The sequence below is a fragment of the Phoenix dactylifera genome, chromosome 4 (assembly GCF_051530095.1).
Source record: "Phoenix dactylifera cultivar Ajwa chromosome 4, Ajwa_hap1_PhDact_Kaust_v1.1, whole genome shotgun sequence".
In the NCBI taxonomy this organism is placed as follows: domain Eukaryota; kingdom Viridiplantae; phylum Streptophyta; class Magnoliopsida; order Arecales; family Arecaceae; genus Phoenix; species Phoenix dactylifera.
This window is the reverse complement of record NC_143193.1, coordinates 21,199,110-21,211,428: the sequence shown is the minus strand read 5'-3', so window position 1 is coordinate 21,211,428 and position 12,319 is coordinate 21,199,110. Positions and strand designations below refer to the sequence as shown.

The window sequence follows — 12,319 nt, the reverse complement described above, 5'->3', positions numbered from 1 at the left end:
TTGAGAAATTTGGCATAGGAGGGAACTTGTTTGATGGCATCAAGGAGTGGGAGGTTGATTTTAACTTGTTTGAAGACCTCCATCATCTCTTCTAGTGAAGTTCCCTTCTTGCCAAAGGGAGTGGGTGCATTAAGTGCTTCAGGAAATGGAGCCTTTGGAATGTGGGTTGTGGCAGATGGTGGACTAGCTGAAGAAGGTTTTGGGTTTTCATGTGAAACATTCCTCTCCTCTTCTTCATCTTCCTTATTGTTACTCTCCCCAACCTTATTATCTATTATACGACCACTCCTTAGGGTAGTCAAAGCATTGGCTTGCTCATGATTTAGTCGGGTTTCTTGAGCCACGTATTGTCCCCTAGGATTACTCATTGGTTGACTTGGAAGCTTACCTTCCTCTCGCTTGTTTAATGCATTAGCTAGTTGACCCATTTGGGATTCTAGCTTAGCAATTAATTGCGTGTGAGAGTGCAATAGTTGTGTGTTTGCCTCCAAGCCTTGAAGGGCAGTCAACACCTTCTCCTCAAAGGCTGTATTTCTTTGGGTTGGAGGAGGAGGATGCTGAAATTGGGTTGAGGGATGGTAGGGATGAAAATTCTGAGGGTTTTGAAAATTTTGGGAGAAGGGTTGGGAGGTATTAGAAGCTTGCTGCCTCCAAGAAAAATTTGGATGATTCCGCCATCCCGGATTATATGTATTGGAAAATGGATCATTACCCGGTCTGGGCTGTGTTTGGGCAGCATTGATGTGTTCTTGCACGAGTTCGGGATATTGGGGTGCTGAGGGGCACTCATGAATTGGATGCGATGGGCTAGAACAGATAGCACACACTTGTGCTTGGGAAGAGCTAACGACATGTCCTCCTATCATTAGTTGGTCAATCTTATGGGACAATGCATCTACCTTGCTAGACAGGTCCATAGAATGACTTATTTCACAAATGGCCCCTTTTCTTTGAAAATTCGGGGATGCTTGACGAGAACATGAAGCATGGTGGAGGGAGTTTTCATTAAGATTTTCAAATAATTGCCATGCTACATGCTCATTTCGAAGCATGAAAGTCCCCCCGCATGCAGCATCGATCATCTGACGGTTTCGTTCCGTCAAACTGTCATAGAAACATTGCACTAGCTGCCACTTAGGTATTTGATGATGAGGGCATTTACGGATTAGGTCCCGAAATCTCTCCCAAGTTTCATGAAATTCTTCTCCCTCGGTTTGGGAGAAGCTTGTAATGGCACGTCTAAACTGGTTCGTTCTTCCTATAGGAAAGTATTTTTTAAGAAATTATTGTTGCATTTGATCCCAAGAACGAATTGAGTTAGCTTCTAAAGAATTCAGCCATTGTTTGGCTCTATCTTTAAGGGAGAAGGGGAATAACCTAAGTTTTAAAGCATCATCAGTGAAATTTTGAATCTTGACAGTGGTGCAAATCTCAAGGAATTTATCTAGGTGTTTATATGGGTCTTCATTGGTGAGCCCATAAAAAGATGGAAGCATTTGGATCACACTAGACTTTATTTCATATTGTACCGCTGCTACTTCAGGTAATCGAATGCAAGATGGGGAAGTGTAAATAGTGGGAGTAAAGTACTCCCTCAGGAGTTTGGGTTGTTCTTTAGCCATCTTAAGAGGTGGGGATGATCCTAATGTTTTGATCTTAGCTCGAATGTTCCTAAGGGTTCGTTCTATTTCAGGGTCGAAAGGTGATAGATTTTGTACTCTAGAACGACTACCGTGCATACACTAGTACTCGATCAATCAAGCATGCAATAAAAGAGAAAAGCATATCAATCCTAGTCTTTGACCTAAAATCACTAGACAGCTCCTAACTGGTTTGAAGAGGGCACCTAAGCCTCCAATCCGGTCTAATGAACCGAGTTGACCAGGTAAGCTCCCAGGTAAGTGGAGGGGTCACGATGCGTTCGCAAAGGTCCCACTTAAAACCCACTTGCCTCGAACAGATGAACTGTCTCCCTTATAGGGACAAAGCTTGCCTAGACATCAACTAAGCCACAGAGCGAAATTGGTGCAACTTTCGGTGATCTTCGTCCTATTAAGCTCGAATGTCCCTAGGAGCCAATGTCTAATTGATTTTAATTAAAGTGACACTATGTAAGACTGAGTTCACCTAAGTTGGGCAAGAGTCCGGTGATGAAATCCGGCTCTTATCTTGTTGGGGTGATTGCCCTTACTATGTGCAGATTGATTTGTGTATGTGTATCAGGCATGCATTCACAATTTTGCTATAATTAAAATCAAACAATCACCACAAAATTTCAAGCCAATAATTAATTTAAATAAGAAAAGTTTAGAGGTTACCAAAGGGAATTTTCCCAGCAATTTAATTTTTTTTTTTAAACCTCTACAGCATTTCTTTTCCAGCAGTTCTCCTTTTGATCATCCCAGATTTTTTTCCTCGATTCCTGATCAAATAATATATATAAAAAAAATAAATAAATAAAAATTAGTAAGGGAGAAAAAGAAGATAAGAAAAGTAACAATAATAGAAATTTTTTTTAAAGAAATTTTTTTTTTTAATTTTTAAATAATTTTTTTTAATAAGAAAAATAACTATGCTAGCAATCCCCGGCAACGGCGCCAAAAATTGATCGGTTATTTCAATTTCAAAAATAAACCACGCAATAGCACGTATCCTGTAGGATAGTGATTACGGGTGTCGGTCCACAGGGATTGAAGAATAAGTTATTTTTCTTTTAAAAATAAATCAAAAAGAAGAATTTGCTAACTTGATTTAACTAAATTAAACTATGAGTACGGATTGGAATTTATCAGAGTAAATAGATCCAGGGTTTGGAATCCACCACATAGCGTTGCATCAAGGATTGTGTTCTTAATTTTTATCTTTTGGAGAGGCATGCAATTTTGGCTACAAGCCTTTTAAAATAAAAACATAAAGAGTGTTAGAAAAATCTATCTTTGGTATAGCATGAAGTGTCTACCTAAGTATGCTAATCTAGGATGCAGCACACCTCATCTTCCTAGGCATGGATCATCTTAGACTACTTTAGCAAACATGAATAGTAAATGGCATGCTCAAAGTTTAAACATCATAAAAAGATATTTCATTGAAGATAAGAATTTAAACAAGCTCCAAAATAATAAAGAAAATAAGAACTACAATGCCCTGATACATTGCTAGGGCTTCATCCAGCCCTAGATTAGATGTTTAGCCGAGCATGGCTTTCGGATGACCTCCCATCTTTAAATGAAATTGAGCACCTCTCATTCTTCCCAAAATATCACAAACTCTTCTCTTTCCTCCCCTCTCTCTTTTCTTTTTTTTTTAATTTCTTTCTCTCGGCTTTCTTCCTCTTCTTCTTCACTGAAACAGAGTCTCTCCCCTGTTTCTTTCTTCTCAACCGAGCTCCCCCCTATACCCCGCCCCCCTCAGCTCCTTATATAGATCCCCTCATCATATCAGCCCGCGATGGATCCGTGAAGAGGATCGTCCGGGGTGCTCATTCGGGAAGCGGGAAGGGATCATGGGCTGATAATTATGGGGCGTGATGCTGGGGGAGCAGATCGCGGACGATGATGATGAAGAATGGGATGCTGGGTCGCCGGAAGGAAGGACGCGCGCTGGAAGGAGCGGATCACGGCTTGGAGCTGGGGATCCGGACTCTTGGATGCGGAAGACGCTCGGCTGGCTGGAAGGAGCTGATCGGGTTGCGGGATCTCGGCTGATGGGAGATGGAATGGGCTGTGTCACGGGCGGAAGAAGGGCCGGCTGGGACGGGCTGATGGCAGAGGAGCTGGACACGGTTGATGCGGCTGGCACGGGCGGCGGATCGACGCGGGATCGACGGGAGGAAGGTGGACGGCCCTGATGCAAGGAGGGAGGAAGAAGATAAACAGTGGATATATTTTTTTTTTTGTAACACTGTTCATATGAACAGTGTTTTTCACGGAACACTGTTCATATGAACAGTGTTACCTCGGAATACTGTTCATCTGAACAGTGATTCCAGTAATTTTTGGAAAAAATTATTTTTCTTGCTTTATTTTGACGTGAAAATGGGCATATATGAATTTAAAACAAGGATCTCCTCTATTTTGCTTAGTTTGGAAATGTGATGCGAAGACAGGAGTTTCTGAACCGTTGGATTGCTTGGATAGTGGTCGCGGGAAAGGAATAGGATTGGTTTGGAAATTGGCTTTGGATTTGAGGTAGGTTATAATCTTTAATTTGCTTGAACTTGGTCTCGAGCCCAATGTTATTTAAATTCAATTCTTGCTAAACTGCTTCAGACCAGACTCGACAAAACTAAAAACAGGACCGTGACTTAATAAAATTACTCAAACATTTTCCCGATACAAAAATAATTAATTATAGCTTTCAATCTAATTAGGACCAAAACTCATTTAATTATAATCTTAGCTTGATTACAACTCCATCAGGTTACTAAACCGGGTCAACCCAATCTCCTGTTTTCATGAAAGATCGCAACCAGGAGAGAGACGAGTTCAGAATCTGTTTTAAGAAAAGAATTATTTACTTATTACCATATTTTAAATTTATTTCAATGTTTATTCAATTTCATGGTAAAATATGTATTTATTAGTTTAAGAACATTGATAAGTGCTATGGAAAGATAGCTAAATTATGAATTATTAAGCACTTATCACACCCCCAAACCTATGTTTTGCTAGTCCTCGAGCAAAATAAAATTAGAAAAGAAAAACTCTAACTCACTTTCACAGGCATCGCGATTGCATTTACCATATGCAACAAGGCTTTAAACTCCTAGGTTACCCTAGTGGACGAGTTATAGTCTCGTGAGAGTTTTCAGTGAAGATATCCACAAACTTCAATAAATCATTTATTATTATTGTTATTATTAATTTCCTTTTTTTTTTTTAGATCGAATGATCTCTGAAGTGAAAATCAAATTCCAAATGCATACTAGTAAGGAATTTCAAAAACTTTTTTTTATTATTATTATTAAAATCTAATTTAAGATACATAAATGATAAGAATTTTAAAACACACACGGTTTTATTTACTAGGTCAGCCCAAATCCTAGGTCAAGATGCAATTCAAGTTGAAGTCATTAAGTTTCCGTTAGGGAGTTATAAGACTTATTTATACTGGAGTGCTAGGTGAAATCTGGTCCGTACACAAGCTAAGGGTTCGGATCAACAAAATATTGCAAAGACTAGTAGTTTCCAAGGATTGGTCGAAAGGACCTGTTCACTGATTCAAAATCATCTTATCTGCAGGATTTCGAGAGTTGTGGATATTTACTTTAGTACCTCACGGGCTTTATCTATAATATTCCAGTTTACTCGAATTTTTACAACGACGGCTTTCACACTATTATCTTTTTCAAGGTCAATACAGAGGTTTTTTTTTTTTAATAAAAGATATATAAATTGTACACTTTTACTCTTGTGGTGATTTCTCCGTGTAATGAGCAATCAGTCGACAACTCTCACACCAGTTGGCATAAGGTGTCGGGCATCAAGACTCCCCTACGGACTTATGCTCGGAGTTCTCATCACAAGCCCACTTGACCTTTGACAATAGGTAGCCCTTTTCGATGTTCCTGACTAAATCCATTATTATTGATGATATATATATATATATTATTTTTTTTTGAATTAGATAAGTATGATTCATCAGGGTCTAAGATTGCTACTATACTATCAACATAATGTCGAGCCTAGACCTTAGAAGTGTCGGCCAGTGTGTAGTGAAATTCCGAAGTATTAATTAGCTTACAACTCCCTAAGAGAGACTTAATAAAAAGAACTTAAATTTGTATTACTTCCGACTAGTCATTGGGCTTTTTAGATTTTATATACCTTGTGTGTTTATCATTCTTGCATAAATGTATAGAAATTAGGTTTTTTAAAAACAAAAACTTTTTTTTTATTTTTTTTATTATTAACAAAACTTTTTTTTAATAATTTTTTTTATGAAAATAAACACATTTTTTTTTTAAAAAAATATTTTTAATTTTTTATATTTTTTTTTAAAAGATGATTTTTTTTATTATTTTTTTTTAACCTTTTTTTTTTGATGAAAATCAAGATGAATACTCCCAAACCTAAACCTAACATTGTCCTCAATGTTAAGAAATAATCTAAGAGAATTGGGTTGCCTCCCAACAAGCGCTAAGTTTATTGTCTTCAGCCAGACACAGTGGGTCCTTAATTATTTTGATAAACAGGGTTCGTTAAATTAAGGGATTCGATCAATTGCCCGTCGGCAACACAGTCTACATAAGGTTTTAACCTTTGACCATTGACTTTTAAAATATGTCCACCATTGAGGTGTTGGATCTCCACTGCACCATAAGGAGAAACCTTTTTCACTACGAATGGTCCATCCCACCTAGAGCGAAGTTTACCCGGGAAGAGTCGCAACTTGGAATTGAACAGCCAAACCTTTTGACCAGGTTCGAAGGACTTACGGTTAATATTTTTATCATGAAAAGCCTTAGTCCTTGCTTTATAAATTTTAGCATTTTCATAAGCCACATTACTTAATTCTTCAAGTTCACTTAGTTGGAGTTTTCGGTGAGGACCAGCTACTGCCATGTCTAAGTTAAATTTTTTTATAGCCCAGAAAGCTCTATGTTCAAGTTCTACCGGTAAGTGACAAGCTTTACCAAAAACTAATCGGTAGGGGGACATGCCAATAGGAGTTTTGTAGGCGGTACGGTAAGCCCAGAGTGCATCATTTATCCTTTGAGACCAATCTTTCCTATCGGGACGTACCGTTTTCTCTAAGATGTGTTTTAACTCTCTATTGGACACCTCGACTTGTCCACTCGTTTGGGGATGGTATGGGGTAGCAACTTTGTGGGTGATGTTATATTTGCGAACCAAAGCCTCGAAAGATCGGTTGCAAAAATGAGATCCCCCATCACTGATAATGGCTCGGGGTGTACCAAAACGACAAAAGATGTTTTCATGTAAAAATTTAATCACAACCTTGTGGTCATTAGTTTTAGTGGTGACAGCTTCTACCCATTTTGAAACATAATCAACCCCTACAGAATATATTCGAAACCAAAGGATGGTGGGAAAGGGCCCATGAAGTCAATACCCCAAACATCAAAGATTTCTACAATTAAAATAGGATTGAGAGGCATCATATCTCTACGAGAGATGGTACCCATCCGTTGGCACCGTTCACAAGTTTGGCAAAAGGTATGGGCATCTTTGAAAAGTGTGGGCCAATAAAATCCACTTTGTAAAACTTTTGCTGCAGTTTTTCTACCCCCAAAATGTCCCCCACAAGCTTGTGAATGGCAGAATGAAAGAATACTTTGAAATTCACATTCAGGGACACATCGACGGATGACTTGATCGGGACAATACTTGAATAAATCAGGATCATCCCAATAATAGAACTTTACTTGTGAAAAGAATCGGTTCTTATCTTGAGTTGACCAATCATCAAGAATTCGTCCTATGGCAAGGTAATTCACTATGTTTGCAAACCATGGCGTTTTTATTCTTTGTACCTCAAATAATTGTTCATCTGGAAAAGAATCGTGTAAGGGTGAGGTATTTTTACAAGAGGGCTCAAGAAGAATCCTAGATAAGTGGTCTGCTACGACATTTGCAGTTCCTTTCTTGTCACGAATTTCTAGGTCAAATTCTTGTAGTAAAAGAATCCATCGAATCAGACGGGGTTTGGTATCCTTCTTTGCAAGAAGGTGTCGAAGGGCAGCATGATCAGTGAATACGGTAACCTTGGATCCTAATAAGTAAGATCGAAACTTGTCTAGTGCGAATACTACCGCTAGCAATTCTTTCTCAGTGGTGGTGTAGTTTAATTGTGCATCTGAGAGTGCTTTACTAGCATAGTAAATGACATGAGGTACTTTATCTAGCCGTTGCCCTAAGACTGCCCCAATACCATAGTCGGATGCATCACACATTAGTTCAAATGGAAGGGTCCAATTAGGGGGCCGTATGATAGGTGCAGTGGTCAATTTCGAGCGAAGATTTTTAAATGCCTCATCGCATGTTTTATCAAAGACAAAGGGAGTGTCCTTGGCAAGAAGATTGCACAAGGGTTTGGAAATCTTACTGAAATCCTGAATAAAGCGACGGTAGAAACCAGCATGGCCAAGGAATGATCGGATTTGTTTCACAATTTTTGGTGGAGGAAGATTAGAAATAAGATCGACTTTGGCTTTATCTACTTCAATGCCCCTCTTGGACACGACGTGTCCTAAAACTATGCCTTCTTGAACCATAAAATGGCTCTTTTCCCAACTTAGTACTAGGTTGGTCTCCTTACATCTTTTCAAAACTAAGGTCAAATTGTCTAGACAATCATCAAAAGATAGGCCAAAAATTGAGAAATCATCAATGAACACTTCTAGAAAGTTTTCCACCATATCTGAAAAGATGGCCATCATGCATCGTTGAAAAGTTGTGGGTGCATTACATAGTCCAAAAGGCATCCTCCTATATGCAAATGTCCCAAATGGGCAAGTAAAAGTGGTTTTCTCTTGATCGTCCGGGTAAACAGGTACTTGATTATATCCAGAATAACCATCTAAGAAGCAGTAGAAACCTTGACCAGCCAACCATTCCAAAATTTGATCTATGAAAGGTAGAGGAAAATGGTCTTTCCTAGTCATCGAATTAAGTTTTCTGTAGTCAATACACACGCGCCAACCCGTGGTTGTGCGTGTTTGTATTAATTCTCCTTCCGTATTTTCAACCACAGTGATACCTGATTTCTTAGGTACCACTTGTGTCGGACTCATCCACTTACTATCAGAAATTGGATAAATGATTCCGGCATCTAATAACTTCACCACTTCTTTCTTGACTACCTCCTTCATGTTAGGATTGAGTCTTCTTTGCATTTCTCGGGTGGGCTTTACATCATCTTCGAGATGAATTCGATGCATGCAAATAGAGGGGTCAACCCCTTTCAAATCGGCTACAGACCATCCTATGGCATGTTTATTCTCTTCTAGCACCCTCAAAAGTTTACCCTCCTGTTCAGTAGATAAGTTGGCTGCGATAATTACAGGGAGGCTATCTTCTGGTCCTAGAAAGGCATACTTAAGATTTGTTGGAAGTGGCTTTAACTCAAGTTTAGGTGGTGAATCAATGGAAGGACAAAGTGGCGCGCTAGCAATGGGAGGAAGAGGTTCAGGTCGGCTCTTCCAAGGAAGGGAACTCACAGGAGATTGATTGTCAAGTAAGATGTTAACTTCTTCTATGGCCTTGTCTATATCAAAGTTGTCAATGTTAAAATGGGCCAGAGATGCCTCTAAGGGGTCATCTGCTAAGATATAGGGAAGGGCTTCCTCTACAAGATCATCCATTTCGTCAATTAGGCAACACCCGTCTTCCCTCACATGTTGGTCAGCGGCATGAAACACGTTCAATTTAATTTTCATGTTCCCAAATGATATATCCATTGCCCCAGTTCTACAGTTGATGCATGCATTGGCTGTCGCTAAAAAGGGACGACCAAGAATCACAGGAATTTGTTTTTTTAGGTTGGGCACATGTTCCATGTCAAGGACGATAAAATCTACTGAAAAATAGAATTTGTCTACCTTGACAAGAACATCTTCAATCATCCCCCGTGGTATCTTCACAGATCGATCAGCCAATTGTAAGGACACCGAGGTAGGTTTTAATTCACCTAACCCAAATTTCTCATAGACTGAATAGGGTAGAAGATTCACACTTGCCCCTAGATCTAAGAGCGCTCAGTCAATGGAGTTATCTCCTATGACACAGGAAATAGTGGGAGCGCCAGGATCTTTGAATTTTGGAGGGGTGTTGTATTGGAGAATTGAACTCACCTGTTCAGTAAGTAAGATCTTTTTAGGCACATGTGTCCTAGATTTTCGCTTTTGGGTGCAAAGGTCTTTGAGAAATTTGGCATAGGAGGGAACTTATTTGATGGCATCAAGGAGTGGGAGGTTGATTTTAACTTGTTTGAAGACCTCCATCATCTCTTCTAGTGAAGTTCCCTTCTTGCCAAAGGGAGTGGGTGCATTAAGTGCTTCAGGAAATGGAGCCTTTGGAATGTGGGTTGTGGCAGATGGTGGACTAGCTGAAGAAGGTTTTGGGTTTTCATGTGAAACATTCCTCTCCTCTTCTTCATCTTCCTTATTGTTACTCTCCCCAACCTTATTATCTATTATACGACCACTCCTTAGGGTAGTCAAAGCATTGGCTTGCTCATGATTTAGTCGGGTTTCTTGAGCCACGTATTGTCCCCTAGGATTACTCATTGGTTGACTTGGAAGCTTACCTTCCTCTCGCTTATTTAATGCATTAGCTAGTTGACCCATTTGGGATTCTAGCTTAGCAATTAATTGCGTGTGAGAGTGCAATAGTTGTGTGTTTGCCTCCAAGCCTTGAAGGGCAGTCAACACCTTCTCCTCAAAGGCTGTATTTCTTTGGGTTGGAGGAGGAGGATGCTGAAATTGGGTTGAGGGATGGTAGGGATGAAAATTCTGAGGGTTTTCAAAATTTTGGGAGAAGGGTTGGGAGGTATTAGAAGCTTGCTGCCTCCAAGAAAAATTTGGATGATTCCGCCAGCCCGGATTATATGTATTGGAAAATGGATCATTACCCGGTCTGGGCTGTGTTTGGGCAGCATTGATGTGTTCTTGCACGAGTTCGGGATATTGGAGTGCTGAGGGGCACTCATGAATTGGATGCGATGGGCTAGAACAGATAGCACACACTTGTGCTTGGGAAGAGCTAACGACATGTCCTCCTATCATTAGTTGGTCAATCTTATGGGACAATGCATCTACCTTGCTAGACAGGTCCATAGAATGACTTATTTCACAAATGGCCCCTTTTCTTTGAAAATTCGGGGATGCTTGACGAGAACATGAAGCATGGTGGAGGGAGTTTTCATTAAGATTTTCAAATAATTGCCATGCTACATGCTCATTTCAAAGCATGAAAGTCCCCCCGCATGCAGCATCGATCATCTGACGGTTTGGTTCCGTCAAACTGTCATAGAAACATTGCACTAGCTGCCACTTAGGTATTTGATGATGAGGGCATTTACGGATTAGGTCCCGAAATCTCTCCCAAGTTTCATGAAATTCTTCTCCCTCGGTTTGGGAGAAGCTTGTAATGGCACGTCTAAACTGGTTCGTTCTTCCTATAGGAAAGTATTTTTTAAGAAATTATTGTTGCATTTGATCCCAAGAACGAATTGAGTTAGCTTCTAAAGAATTCAGCCATTGTTTGGCTCTATCTTTAAGGGAGAAGGGGAATAACCTAAGTTTTAAAGCATCATCAGTGAAATTTTGAATCTTGATAGTGGTGCAAATCTCAAGGAATTTATCTAGGTGTTTATATGGGTCTTCATTGGTGAGCCCATAAAAAGATGGAAGCATTTCGATCACACTAGACTTTATTTCATATTGTACCGCTGCTACTTCAGGTAATCGAATGCAAGATGGGGAAGTGTAAATAGTGGGAGTAAAGTACTCCCTCAGGAGTTTGGGTTGTTCTTCAGCCATCTTAAGAGGTGGGGATGATCCTAATGTTTTGATCTTAGCTCGAATGTTCCTAAGGGTTCGTTCTATTTCAGGGTCGAAAGGTAATAGATTTTGTACTCTAGAACGACTACCGTGCATACACTAGTACTCGATCAATCAAGCATGCAATAAAAGAGAAAAGCATATCAATCCTAGTCTTTGACCTAAAATCACTAGACAGCTCCTAACTGGTTTGAAGAGGGCACCTAAGCCTCCAATCCGGTCTAATGAACCGAGTTGACCAGGTAAGCTCCCAGGTAAGTGGAGGGGTCACGATGCGTTCGCAAAGGTCCCACTTAAAACCCACTTGCCTCGAACAGATGAACTGTCTCCCTTATAGGGACAAAGCTTGCCTAGACATCAACTAAGCCACAGAGCGAAATTGGTGCAACTTTCGGTGATCTTCGTCCTATTGAGCTCGAATGTCCCTAGGAGCCAATGTCTAATTGATTTTAATTAAAGTGACACTATGTAAGACTGAGTTCACCTAAGTTGGGCAAGAGTCCGGTGATGAAATCCGGCTCTTATCTTGTTGGGGTGATTGCCCTTACTATGTGCAGATTGATTTGTGTATGTGTATCAGGCATGCATTCACAATTTTGCTATAATTAAAATCAAACAATCACCACAAAATTTCAAGCCAATAATTAATTTAAATAAGAAAAGTTTAGAGGTTACCAAAGGGAATTTTCCCAGCAATTTAATTTTTTTTTTTAAACCTCTACAGCATTTCTTTTCCAGCAGTTCTCCTTTTGATCATCCCAGATTTTTTTCCTCGATTCCTGATCAAATAATATA

The 12,319-nt window shown here is 39.7% G+C and overlaps 2 non-coding genes across 2 annotated transcripts; both read left to right on the top strand.

The window, feature by feature from the left end:
- Positions 1 to 1,140: 1,140 nt before the first annotated feature.
- LOC149753722 (small nucleolar RNA R71) lies at positions 1,141 to 1,246 on the top strand. The gene has a single exon (XR_016409294.1). It is a non-coding gene; the product is annotated as a small nucleolar RNA R71 (small nucleolar RNA).
- Positions 1,247 to 11,021: 9,775 nt separating this feature from the next.
- On the top strand, positions 11,022 to 11,127 carry LOC149753721 (small nucleolar RNA R71). Its single transcript, XR_016409293.1, has one exon. It is a non-coding gene; the product is annotated as a small nucleolar RNA R71 (small nucleolar RNA).
- Positions 11,128 to 12,319: the final 1,192 nt, after the last annotated feature.